At 42.6% G+C, this 13,056-nt stretch overlaps 1 long non-coding RNA gene across 1 annotated transcript; it reads left to right on the forward strand.

Moving 5' to 3' along the window:
• Positions 1–8,425: 8,425 nt before the first annotated feature.
• On the forward strand, positions 8,426–10,050 carry LOC120108564. Its single transcript, XR_005509869.1, has 2 exons — positions 8,426–8,735; positions 9,689–10,050. It is a non-coding gene; the product is annotated as an uncharacterized LOC120108564 (long non-coding RNA).
• The last annotated feature ends 3,006 nt before the right edge of the window (positions 10,051–13,056 follow it).

Genomic DNA, 13,056 nt, shown 5'->3' on the forward strand with positions numbered 1-13,056 from the left:
AAGGCTTGCAGGCCACCGGAGTTAATTCCTATGCAATTATGAATGCAATCATTAGAAAGGTAGATCTATAATAATAGTAGATTTTTACATCCTGAAACTATACATTCCAGTTAGCCACACACACACTGTCACGCCCCAAATCCGGATCATGACACGGCCGTGCTATTGCTATCTTATGGACACAATAACACGAAGCCACTTAAAATTTCGTAATAAAAATAAATAGTTTCATTTACTAATGTCATAACATTAGTGAAGAAGTTGGAACAGTACAGAGCTTCTAAAATCTGATTATTACATAACATTTTCAATTACCCCAACCCTGAATAACATCAAGCTCCCTACTCCTAGTGGTCTTAATCATCTGTAGGAAAAAAATAGATAAAAAGGTATGAGCTACACAGCTCAGTAAGTAACCAGGTACTATCTTATTGGATCAAGTACAATTATGCCAATGCAGTGATTAAAAAGCCAACAGTTGTAGTAAAATAAAACATTTTATAGATGATATACACAAATCAAGTGATAAAGCAATGCATGTTCTATCCATAAAAGTTCATAATCATGATAATGCAAGTCATATAAAAATATTGCCATTTATCCATACTTTATAAAACATACTCTCAGACGGATGTGCTGCTATGGTCACTATAATCCCGTGACAGGGCCTGTTAATCTTAGTCGACTAATTCTGTTATTCGTTACCAACTTTAACCCGTTGGCAGAGAGCCTGTTATTCTTTGGATGCTAGCTCCAGGGTGTCGACTGGCCTCTATTTCTAGAGGTGGTCATAGCTATCTGAGAGTTCATAAATCATATTCTTTTTCTTTCATAAATCATAATCATCATAAATAGGTTTGAAAATGATAAATGGCATTATATAATTTAAAATGCATAAACATGCCTCAAATATCATTTTTCATACAGTCTAACATAATCATAAATTTCATAACTCATACACCATCAAATATTCATGAAGGATGCTCTTTAATCAAATTCATGAATTACATGCAATCATATACTTGATCCTAATTTTGAGAAAAATATATCATAAGCAATACATTTTCATAATGATGAATAAACAGTAATTTAAAAACTTTAAGATCAGTGCCAAGGTTACTTACAGCAATATGCTTTCCAATTTCTTACGTCCGGGTGACAAATCCTTGATCACCTAAATAAATCACATAGGGGTCATATTATTCTCTATTTATTTCATAATTTTCTAATTTATCATAACATGAATTTACTTGCTTGGATCTCAAGTCCAATTTACCTAATTTAGAGCCCTTGGCCTCGATTTAGAACCAGATTGGGTTCACGTAAGTCAATTGGGTCTTTAATTAAAGAATTGGGCTCGGTTCTTGATTGGGTCTAGCCCTATCGGGTCAATTTGGTCTTCTGATTATGTTATTGGGCTCAATTTCAAGTCCAATTAGGTTTAATTTTGGTCTAGGGTCAATGTGGCTCATCTAGGCTTGAGTCAGGGTCAGCCCAAAGTCAATTCGGTCTCAATTTAGTTAAACTGGTTTTGAATTGGGCTTGATTCATATTCAATTTAGGTCTGCTGAGACTAACTCAGTTTAATTAGGTTCAGACCTAACTCAATTGGGCTTAATTTGGTTCGGATTTAACCCAATTTATAGTTTGGGTTCGTCCGGACTTAGCCCAATCTGACTGGGCTCGGTTTTAGTCAAATTTGGTTAAACCCATTTTTCTTTTCTTTTATTTGGGCCTAACGGGTTCGGACCCGTACTCGGATCAGACCCGTTAGGTCGGACCCGTTAAGGGTCTCTCTCTTTTTTTTTTTTTTTCTTTTCTTTCCTTTTCTTTTCTTTTTCTTTTCTTTTTCTTCTTTTCTTCTTTTTCTTTTCTTCCTTCTTCCTTCCCGAACCTTCTTCTCCCATTTTTTTTCTTTCTTTTTCTTCTCCTCCTCTTCTCTTCTCCCGATTTCTCCTTCCCCCTTTCTTCCCATTTCTTCTCCCATGGAGGGAGGAGGGCGAGCTCGGGAGGCTTGGGGAGAACGGGCAGCGGCTGATGGCGCCCGGCGGCCGGCCTGCGGCGCCCACGGCCACACCCGCGGCCGTGCTCGGGGGCGCATCGGCGGCCCGCGGCCGCGTCTGCCTCCCACTGCCGGCGACCCGCGTCCCACGGCCGACGACCCGCGGCCCACGGCCGAGGCCGGCGCCCGCGGTTGCGGCTATGGATCAACCACCAGTAAGTTTTTTTTTTTTTTTCTTCTTCTTCTTCTCCCGCGGACGGGAGATCTGGCTCTGGGAGGGCCCGAGCCGCAGCCGGCGGCGCTCCCCGGCACCGGCCGCCCTTGCGGCCGCCGCGGCTTATGGCCTCCCTTGCCGCCGCGGCTTGCGGCCGACGCAGCTTGCGGCCGACGCAGCTTGCGGCCATCGCAGCCGGCGCCCGCCGCCATCTTCCTTTCTTTTTCTTTTTTTTTTTAACTAGATCTACAAAATAAATTAGGAAGAAGGGCTTTACCTGCTCTGAAGGGGATCGTTAGTCTCCTATTCCGATGACGTAGCCCTCTGCTCCAGCAGCGTGGATCTAACACTGGGTCCTGCCAATCGGAGAGGATTGTGAGAGAGGGAGACAAACAGTGGAGGAGGAGGATGAACGGGTGGTGAAATGGTAGCCGATCGGGGCTTCTTGTAGCCTCGATCACTGGGAAGGCGGACGGTTGTAACCGCCCACCATCAGGCGTTACGAACGCCTGCACGATGGTGTAATGCCCTCCCCCCCCCTCCGTTTCTCTTGGAAGTGGGGCGGTTATCACATTCTCTCCTCCTTATTAGAATTTCGTCCTCGAAATTTACATACCTGTATTCTCAAAGAGTTGCGGATGTCTTGCTCGCATATCCTCCTCAAGTTCCCATGTGGCCTCTCTCTCCGAATGGTTGCTCCACTGAACTTTCACATAGGGGATGATACGTCGCCTCAGGACCTGCTCCTTATGATCAATGATGCGTAAGAGATACTCTTCATAAATCAGGTCTCTATCAATTTGCAGGGGCTCGTGCTGTACTATATGGCTGGGATCAGGAATGTATCTCCGTTGAAGAGAAACGTGAAAGACATTATGCACACTGGATAACTCTGGTGGCAAAGCTAGTTTGTAAGCAACCTCCCCTACTCTGGAAAGAATCTCAAAGGGTCCAATGTAGCGAGGATTCAATTTACTATGTCTTCCAAATCTTGTAACACCTTTCGAGGGTGAAACTTTTAAGAATACAAAGTCCCCCTCCTGAAATTTCACTTCTCTTCTTTTCTTATCTGCCCAGCTTTTCTGTCTATCTTGAGCTGCCTTGAGCCTTTTCCTGATCAGTAGAATCTTCTCCCTAGCACTCTGAACTAATTCAGGGCCCAACAACTTCTTCTCTCCAACATCATCCCAATGTAAAGGAGACCGACATTTTCTTCCATACAAGGCTTCATAAGGTGCCATCTGGATGCTAGAATGATAACTATTATTGTAAGCAAACTCCACTAGTGATATATGATCATCCCAACAACCTCCCAAATCAACAGTGCAAGTCCGCAACATATCCTCCAGGGTTTGGATCGTCCTCTCTGACTGACCATCAGTCTGAGGGTGATAAGCAGTGCTGAGTCTCAGATCAGTGCCCATGGCAGTCTGGAAGCTTCTCCAAAATCCAGATACAAAACGGGGGTCCCGATCAGATACAATGCTTACTGGTACCCCATGTAAGCGCACAATATCATCAATATACCTCTGAGCCAACTTGTCAAGTGAAGTGCCAACCCTAAAGGGTAAAAAGTGAGCTGACTTCGTGAGGCGATCAACAATCACCCACACTGCATCATTCCTCCTTACTGTCCTCGGAAGCCCAATGACAAAATCCATAGTAATGTGCTCCCATTTCCACTCTGGAATCTCTAGTGGTTCTAGCAAACCAGCCGGTCTCTGATGCTCAGCTTTTACTTGCTGACATACCAAGCACCGAGCTACAAATCCTGCTATCTCTCTCTTCATGCCGTTCCACCAGAAATGTTCCCGTAAATCTCTATACATTTTAGTGCTGCCGGGATGAATAGAGAAACGAGACTGATGAGCTTCCTCCAGAATCTCTCTTTTTAGATCAGCATCCCTGGGCACACATAATCTACTGCCAAAATGCATAGTACCATCCGGGTGAATTCGGAGTTCGGGTCGTAACCCTCTCTCCACATCATTTCTAAGCTGACATAAATGTGCATCTGTCTGTTGAGCAGCTTTTATTCTTTCTATCAAGGTAGGTTGCACCAACAAACTAGCCAACATACTTCCAGCACCCTTGGTAATCACCTCGATCTGCATCATATCAAAATCTTTCAAAATCTGCTTCTGAGTGGTAAGCAAAGATATGGAGCCCACTGCTGACTTCCTACTGAGAGCATCTGCCACAACATTAGCCTTTCCCGGATGATATTTGATGCTTAGATCATAATCTTTTAGTAGCTTAAGCCATCTTCTTTGCCTCATGTTTAATTCCTTCTGAGTAAATATATACTTTAGGCTTTTGTAATCAGTAAAAACCTCACAAGGCTCACCATATAGATAATGTCGCCAAATCTTCAGAGCAAAAACCACTGCTGCCAACTCCAAATCATGTGTCGGATAGTTCTGCTCATATGGCTTCAACTGTCTAGAGGCATAGGCTACTACTTTATCATTCTGCATTAGTACACAGCCCAATCCTTTCTTGGAGGCATCACTATAGATGATGAAACCCCCAGTACTGGTTGGCAAAGTAAGAATAGGAGCAGATACCAGCCTTTGCTTTAGCTCTTGAAAACTTTGCTCACAATCTTCACTCCATACAAACTTTGCTCGTTTCTGGGTCAGACGAGTCAAAGGAGTAGCGATTCGAGAGAATCCTTCCACAAATCTTCTATAATAACCAGCCAAACCCAAGAAGCTTCTGATTTCAGTGACATTAGTAGGACGAGGCCAATCCACCACTGCTGTCTTCTTGAGAGGGGTAGCAACAAGTAAAGGCTCATCTAACTTATCAGGCATAAGATGCAAGGATGCAGAGAACTTGGAGGATATAAAGGAATGTGTAGCGCCAGAATCAAATAGTACTGAAGCATCAACAGAGTTGATGGGAATCATACCTGCCACAACTCTGTCACTGGCACTAGCATCCTGTCGTGTCAGTGCGTACACCCGTGCAGCTCCTCTCTGCATCTGATCAGTTGGTCTAGAAGGTCCAGATTCAACTTTCTTTTTGTTCGGGCAATCTCTGGCTATGTGTCCTGGCTGCCCACATATAAAACAGGCTCCCATCCTCTTCAAGCAAGGACCAGAATGCATTTTGTCACAGTAATAACAAGCCTTAAATTTCTTCTTCTTGTTAGGAGGGCCTTCAAAGTTTCTTGGTCGGTTCATTAGATTCCTTGACGTCTCGGCCCTTTTCTGCTCACCTCTTTCCTTCCCTGATTTCTTCAGATCTGCTTCTACCTTCAGTGCTCTCTCCAGGGCCTCTCCGTAGCTGGTAAAAATCAGAACTGACAACCGGGATCGAATTTCGTCCCTCAAGCCTTGCTCAAATCTATTAGCCTTGCTTCTCTCAATCTCTATCATCTGAGGGCAGAACCGACCCAGCTTAGTAAATTTGTTGGCATATTCTAGCACAGTCATATCATCTGTCTGCCTCAGAGATAAAAATTCATTTTCTTTAGATATTCTGACTGACTCAGGAAAATACTGGTCATAAAACATCTTCTTGAATTCCTCCCATGTCGGTAGCTCGTCCTCACCCTCGAGTGCAGCTTCAATAGCAGTCCACCAGAACTCTGCATTCCCCTTCAGCATAGGGATAGCCAATCTGACCTTTACTTCTTCGGGATATTGCAAGGCTTTGAACATCTTCTCTACCTCCCGAATCCAGGTCTCAGCAACCAGAGGGTCAGCTCCACCGTCAAACATAGGTGGGTTGAGCCTACGGAATCGCTCATAGTAGGACTCAATGGACTGTGCAGGTCGGACAGTGGCCTGCACCTGCTGCTGCATCTGCATCTGCATCTGCTGCTGCACCTGCTGCTGCATCTGCATCTGCTGTTGCATCTGCTGCTGCATCTGTTGCTGCATTTGCTGCTGCATCTGAAGGAGCTGAGTCATCACCTGACTTGCTCCTGCAAAATCGGCCTGGGTGGCAGCTGGGTTAGGAGTTTGCTCGGCTGCCTGCCTGGCAACTCCTCTCCCTCTTGCTCCTCTCCTCTGAGCTGCAATATTTGCCAAGACTTCATTCTCTCTGTTCCTCATTTTCACCTAAAAAAAAAAATATTAGCATAATTCAATTAACTAATTTTCTTTATTTTGAATATGCCGAATTTAATTTAACGAGACTTAACTACCCATTTCCCTTACTAAATTTTTTTTTTACCCTTTATTAAACCTATTGCTCTGATACCAAATGTCACGCCCCCGCCTCTACGAGGCACGTGAGGCACCTAGTGCCCACGTGGGGGCCACATGAGGGGGGAACACGGGCCTCCCCTGCCAGATATTGTCCGGTTCTGGGGCTTCACGCAAGCATCCTTCACCCCTCCCCGGTTTTATTTTCCACCCAAAACGCGTCTGCAGGATTAGGAGATACCCGCCTCATATGCCCAGGCTCTGGAACGAGTCTTTCCGATGTGGGACTATTGGGCCTCACACCCTTCCCACCATCGGACAAGAGTCGTCCTCGGCTCTGATACCACTAAATGTCACGCCCCAAATCCGGATCATGACACGGCCGTGCTATTGCTATCTTATGCACACAATAACACGAAGCCACTTAAAATTTCGTAGTAAAAATAAATAGTTTCATTTACTAATGTCATAACATTAGTGAAGAAGTTGGAACAGTACAGAGCTTCTAAAATCTGATTATTACATAACATTTTCAATTACCCCAACCCTGAATAACATCAAGCTCCCTGCTCCTAGTGGTCTTAATCATCTGTAGGAAAAAAAATAGATAAAAAGGTATGAGCTACACAGCTCAGTAAGTAACCAGGTACTATCTTATTGGATCAAGTACAATTATGCCAATGCAGTGATTAAAAAGCCAACAGTTGTAGTAAAATAAAACATTTTATAGATGATATACACAAATCAAGTGATAAAGCAATGCATGTTCTATCCATAAAAGTTCATAATCATGATAATGCAAGTCATATAAAAATATTGCCATTTATCCATACTTTATAAAACATACTCTCAGACGGATGTGCTGCTATGGTCACTATAATCCCGTGACAGGGCCTGTTAATCTTAGTCGACTAATTCTGTTATTCGTTACCAACTTTAACCCGTTGGCAGAGAGCCTGTTATTCTTTGGATGCTAGCTCCAGGGTGTCGACTGGCCTCTATTTCTAGAGGTGGTCATAGCTATCTGAGAGTTCATAAATCATATTCTTTTTCTTTCATAAATCATAATCATCATAAATAGGTTTGAAAATGATAAATGGCATTATATAATTTAAAATGCATAAACATGCCTCAAATATCATTTTTCATACAGTCTAACATAATCATAAATTTCATAACTCATACACCATCAAATATTCATGAAGGATGCTCTTTAATCAAATTCATGAATTACATGCAATCATATACTTGATCCTAATTTTGAGAAAAATATATCATAAGCAATACATTTTCATAATGATGAATAAACAGTAATTTAAAAACTTTAAGATCAGTGCCAAGGTTACTTACAGCAATATGCTTTCCAATTTCTTACGTCCGGGTGACAAATCCTTGATCACCTAAATAAATCACATAGGGGTCATATTATTCTCTATTTATTTCATAATTTTCTAATTTATCATAACATGAATTTACTTGCTTGGATCTCAAGTCCAATTTACCTAATTTAGAGCCCTTGGCCTCGATTTAGAACCAGATTGGGTTCACGTAAGTCAATTGGGTCTTTAATTAAAGAATTGGGCTCGGTTCTTGATTGGGTCTAGCCCTATCGGGTCAATTTGGTCTTCTGATTATGTTATTGGGCTCAATTTCAAGTCCAATTAGGTTTAATTTTGGTCTAGGGTCAATGTGGCTCATCTAGGCTTGAGTCAGGGTCAGCCCAAAGTCAATTCGGTCTCAATTTAGTTAAACTGGTTTTGAATTGGGCTTGATTCATATTCAATTTAGGTCTGCTGAGACTAACTCAGTTTAATTAGGTTCAGACCTAACTCAATTGGGCTTAATTTGGTTCGGATTTAACCCAATTTATAGTTTGGGTTCGTCCGGACTTAGCCCAATCTGACTGGGCTCGGTTTTAGTCAAATTTGGTTAAATCCATTTTTCTTTTTTTTTTTCCTTTTCTTTCCTTTTTCTTTTCTTTTTCTTTTCTTTTTCTTCTTTTCTTCTTTTTCTTTTCTTCCTTCTTCCTTCCCGAACCTTCTTCTCCCATTTTTTTTTTCTTTCTTTTTCTTCTCCTCCTCTTCTCTTCTCCCGATTTCTCCTTCCCCCTTTCTTCCCATTTCTTCTCCCATGGAGGGAGGAGGGCGAGCTCGGGAGGCTTGGGGAGAACGGGCAGCGGCTGATGGCGCCCGGCGGCCGGCCTGCGGCGCCCACGGCCACACCCGCGGCCGTGCTCGGGGGCGCGTCGGCGGCCCGCGGCCGCGTCTGCCTCCCACTGCCGGCGACCCGCGTCCCACGGCCGACGACCCGCGGCCCACGGCCGAGGCCGGCGCCCGCGGTTGCGGCTACGGATCAACCACCAGTAAGTTTTTTTTTTTTTTTTTCCTTCTTCTTCTTCTCCCGCGGACGGGAGATCTGGCTCTGGGAGGGCCCGAGCCGCAGCCGGCGGCGCTCCCCGGCACCGGCCGCCCTTGCGGCCGCCGCGGCTTACGGCCTCCCTTGCCGCCGCGGCTTGCGGCCGACGCAGCTTGCGGCCGACGCAGCTTGCGGCCATCGCAGCCGGCGCCCGCCGCCATCTTCCTTTCTTTTTCTTTTTTTTTTTTTAACTAGATCTACAAAATAAATTAGGAAGAAGGGCTTTACCTGCTCTGAAGGGGATCGTTAGTCTCCTATTCCGATGACGTAGCCCTCTGCTCCAGCAGCGTGGATCTAACACTGGGTCCTGCCAATCGGAGAGGATTGTGAGAGAGGGAGACAAACAGTGGAGGAGGAGGATGAACGGGTGGTGAAATGGTAGCCGATCGGGGCTTCTTGTAGCCTCGATCACTGGGAAGGCGGACGGTTGTAACCGCCCACCATCAGGCGTTACGAACGCCTGCACGATGGTGTAATGCCCTCCCCCCCCCCCCTCCGTTTCTCTTGGAAGTGGGGCGGTTATCACACACACACACACACACAAACAGGCCTTGGACATATCAGCTTCAGACTAGGGCCCTCTTATATCCCTCCAATAAATTTTTTGCTTCATAAAAAAATGGGGATAAAATTTGAAATTGATAGTAAGGCCTCTAAAAACAGCAATTGAAATTGAAAGGGTCTCTTTGAAAAGTAAGCCATGCTCAGCTGTAATAATTATGTTGAGAAACTCCAGCATATTTAACTCAGAGAAATATTAATGGTGCTGTGCTCATGGAGACAGCTGAGATCGATATATGAGATCATGATTTTTGGAAATTGTTTGAGAGTTAGGAGGAATGCTTTGTTGCTTAAAAGCTACTTGATCCCTTGTTAAAATTTACTGCAATGCTACGACAGGGAGAAGGTGAACGAGATAAACATGAATGCAGAATATAAATATATGTGCCACTCGGCAAATGAACATGGAGATTTAGCAGAAGAGAAGGAAAATAGTCTCTATTGCTGAGAACTACAGAAAGCTATATTTGTTGCTAACTGCGAATAGTGCTGAAAAAGGCAGAATTGGACACTCGACCAACAAGCAGTCATATTTTTGCCTTTGTATATGGAGATAATAAACAATGGTATCAACAATAGCAATAGTGATGCCTAATTATCCTCCTAAGATACAATAGTAACAATAACTACTGTAGAACTTATTATTTGTCTTTGTTGTTGTAGCTGTTGTTGCTGTTGTTTCTATTGTTGCTGTTATTAAATTTCCAAGTTTGCCTTGAAAAGTACTTTCTCATTTATGATAGTAAATACATCAACCCAACTCTGTGTGCACATACCAACGTATCCTCATTAACAACATCAGCAACACGTCAAATTTAAATATGCACGACCAATGAAAACATGAGGGTAGGCAACATCAAAAGCATTATTATTATTACTATTATTACCATTATTCCTTCTCAATGAGAAGCATGATATTAAGGAATACAGTTAGTCAAAATTCAGATTAATGGAGGACCTTATGCGCATGCCAATCACATCCCACAAGGTTTTTGCAGTTGTGCACTCCAACAATATATGTTCCAAAGTCTCCTCAATGGCACAAAGATCACAGATAATTGGAATGCCATTGAGCAATCCTCTCTGAGCAAGTAAAGTCTTACAGGGAATTCTTTTCCAAAGAAAAAGGAGAACCCTTGGTGCAGCTGCGATTCTCCAGAAGAGAAAATAATAATTGGGTCATAGAAGAGTCAAAGTCCTTCTCCTGATTTAATAGCTTGCTGATATCCTTGTTTGCACTCTTGCAGATCAAGTTCTAAACCAAGCAAAGCAGTCAGTAGAAACCAACTTTGGAATCGCAAAAGACAGAATTTCCTTAGTAATCTCAGATGGAAATAAATTCTGTAGTCAATCCACATTCCAAGAGCTATCATCAACAAGTAGATGTGCAAGTCCCATATTTGCACTCATAGCATTCATGTTCATAGGGATTGGACATCTATTTAAGGGAATATTAGAGAGCCAAGGATCAGTAAGAAGGTTGATTGTACTCCCATTACCTAGCATCTATTGAAACCCATGCTGGATAACCCATGCGGCATTGCCAATAGCTTACCAAATGCTGGATACCTTCCTAATATAAGTGTAGTTCTCCCATGGACCCGGAAAGTTATACTTTGAAAAGACTACTTTAGATCAGAGAGAAGCCTTGTTGAATACCAAATTAGCAGCCACATCTGCCAAGAATATTGTACAACTGGATCTGCAAACTTGAAGCCCTAGTCCACGTGTTGCAGGTGTGCTTAGCCATACTTGAGGGTGATTCAATCATTGTGATTGGCTAGATTCAGGGTGGCTCCAGTGGCGGTGGAGGGGGCTACCCCTTGCTGCAGGATATTCGGGCTATGATGAGTGATGGTGTGGCCTTTCAGGCCAAGCATGTTTGTAGAGAGGCAAATTGGACTGTAGACTGGGTGGCTTCATTTGTGGCCAGTCACTCTGGAGGCACATTGTGGGTTGGGAAGGAAGAGTTGCTCAGAGCACTCCAGAATTTATTGTTTTCTGATCTTATTGGATGAATCTATACTAAAATTGTATTAACCATTCGTTTCAGCACCAAAAAACAAAAAAAAAAAACCTAATCCACCATGAGCTTTAGGCTAGCAAACTGCTTTCCAGGAGATTAGCCTCCAAAGAAAGGATTCCAACAATCTTTCCATTTTGCTTAGAACAAAGTCTGGAATTGTGCAAATAGACATCAAATACAACGGAGATGTTGCAAGCATTGATTGTAGAAGGGTCAGTCTACCTGCCTTCCATTTCAAACCACTTAGTCTGGAATGAAGTTTGTCCAATAAGGGATTGAAGTCAGATGAATGAAGCCGTCTCCCTATTATTGGAGCACCCAGATCTGAAGCTCATTACAAATGACTGATTGCACATCACAAGCAAGCTAGGTGCTGAAGACCGAATTGCCCATAATAGTTCTTCATGATCTCCTTTAGTTGATGCACACTGTAACAACCCAGGACCTCACCCAAAATGGCTAGCTGAAAGGTATTATTTGGATTTCTTGATCCTGTATAAGTACCCAAGATCTACCCAGCGAATAACCGATGTGGAACTAAACACACGCCCGCACGGGTCCTCACACACACTCTACTCTGTAGCCCTGGCAACTAAAAGTAGATACGGACTAGTAGTACCTGATCGAAAGACTTTAAGTTTGCCTTCAGTGATAGCTGCATTCAGGGAGCTGGACAACATATTAGAACAAAGAACAAAGAGAAATGGTGATAGAGGGCATGCTAAGTTCTTTAATCTAGAATTAGGACTCTCCAAATTTTCTAGCAAAAAGGGCTTCATTCTCTCATTAAAAACTATTGTGAATGTGATATACCGTTCAATTCCCTTGATCAAAGATTAAAATAAAATGTCCGAAAACAAATTGCAAACCCTAATTTGATGTCATTAAGTTGATCCAATTCTAAGAACATTATTTTAAAACCCTATAGCATGATTGTCCTTGTGGAAAAGACAAACAAACATCCACCTCTAGGGCACATTTGGTTGGGAGGAGTTGAATTCTGGAATGAAAATAGAAATGAGTGACTCCCATTCCAGTTGTTTGGTTGAAAAGATTCACATTCTGATTTCACGAGGAAATGAGAATACTTTAAACCCCTAAAATCGAATCCCGACTCTTTTCTAGTTTTCAAATCCCATTCCAATTCCAATTTCGATTCCAGTAGTGAAACAAGTTTGTCGGAGAATATAGCCATGCCAATCCCTATTTTAATCCATTTCAATTTTGATTCTAATTCCGATTGCAACCAACTAATGAACTTCTAATATAAATTAGACAAATGAGAAAGCAAAGTGTAGATACCCTTGCAATCTGTCCAATAGCTAATAGGGTATAATTATGATAAGAAAGAACTAACTATAATACTAAGATCCAAGATTAAAAAGAAAGAACTAATGTACCTCCAACATTCATCTGATCATACACAGGCTTTAATCAAGAAAATGCCAATCAAAAGAAATAAATCACATTTTTTGATTTCAACTTGAAGTCACTAAGATTAGAGAAAATCAAAGGCAAGAAAAAACAATGTACCAGAGATTCCATGACCCATTGTACAAGGAGTTGGATTCTTCTTCAAATTTGAAGAGGACATGGTGGATCTCTGAATCTGTCCATGCTCAGGTATATTCATACCAACATAATAATTAGAAATAATTTTTGACAAAAAAATAATCTAAAG

Source organism: Phoenix dactylifera, unplaced genomic scaffold (assembly GCF_009389715.1).
Source record: "Phoenix dactylifera cultivar Barhee BC4 unplaced genomic scaffold, palm_55x_up_171113_PBpolish2nd_filt_p 001396F, whole genome shotgun sequence".
Lineage (NCBI taxonomy): Eukaryota > Viridiplantae > Streptophyta > Magnoliopsida > Arecales > Arecaceae > Phoenix > Phoenix dactylifera.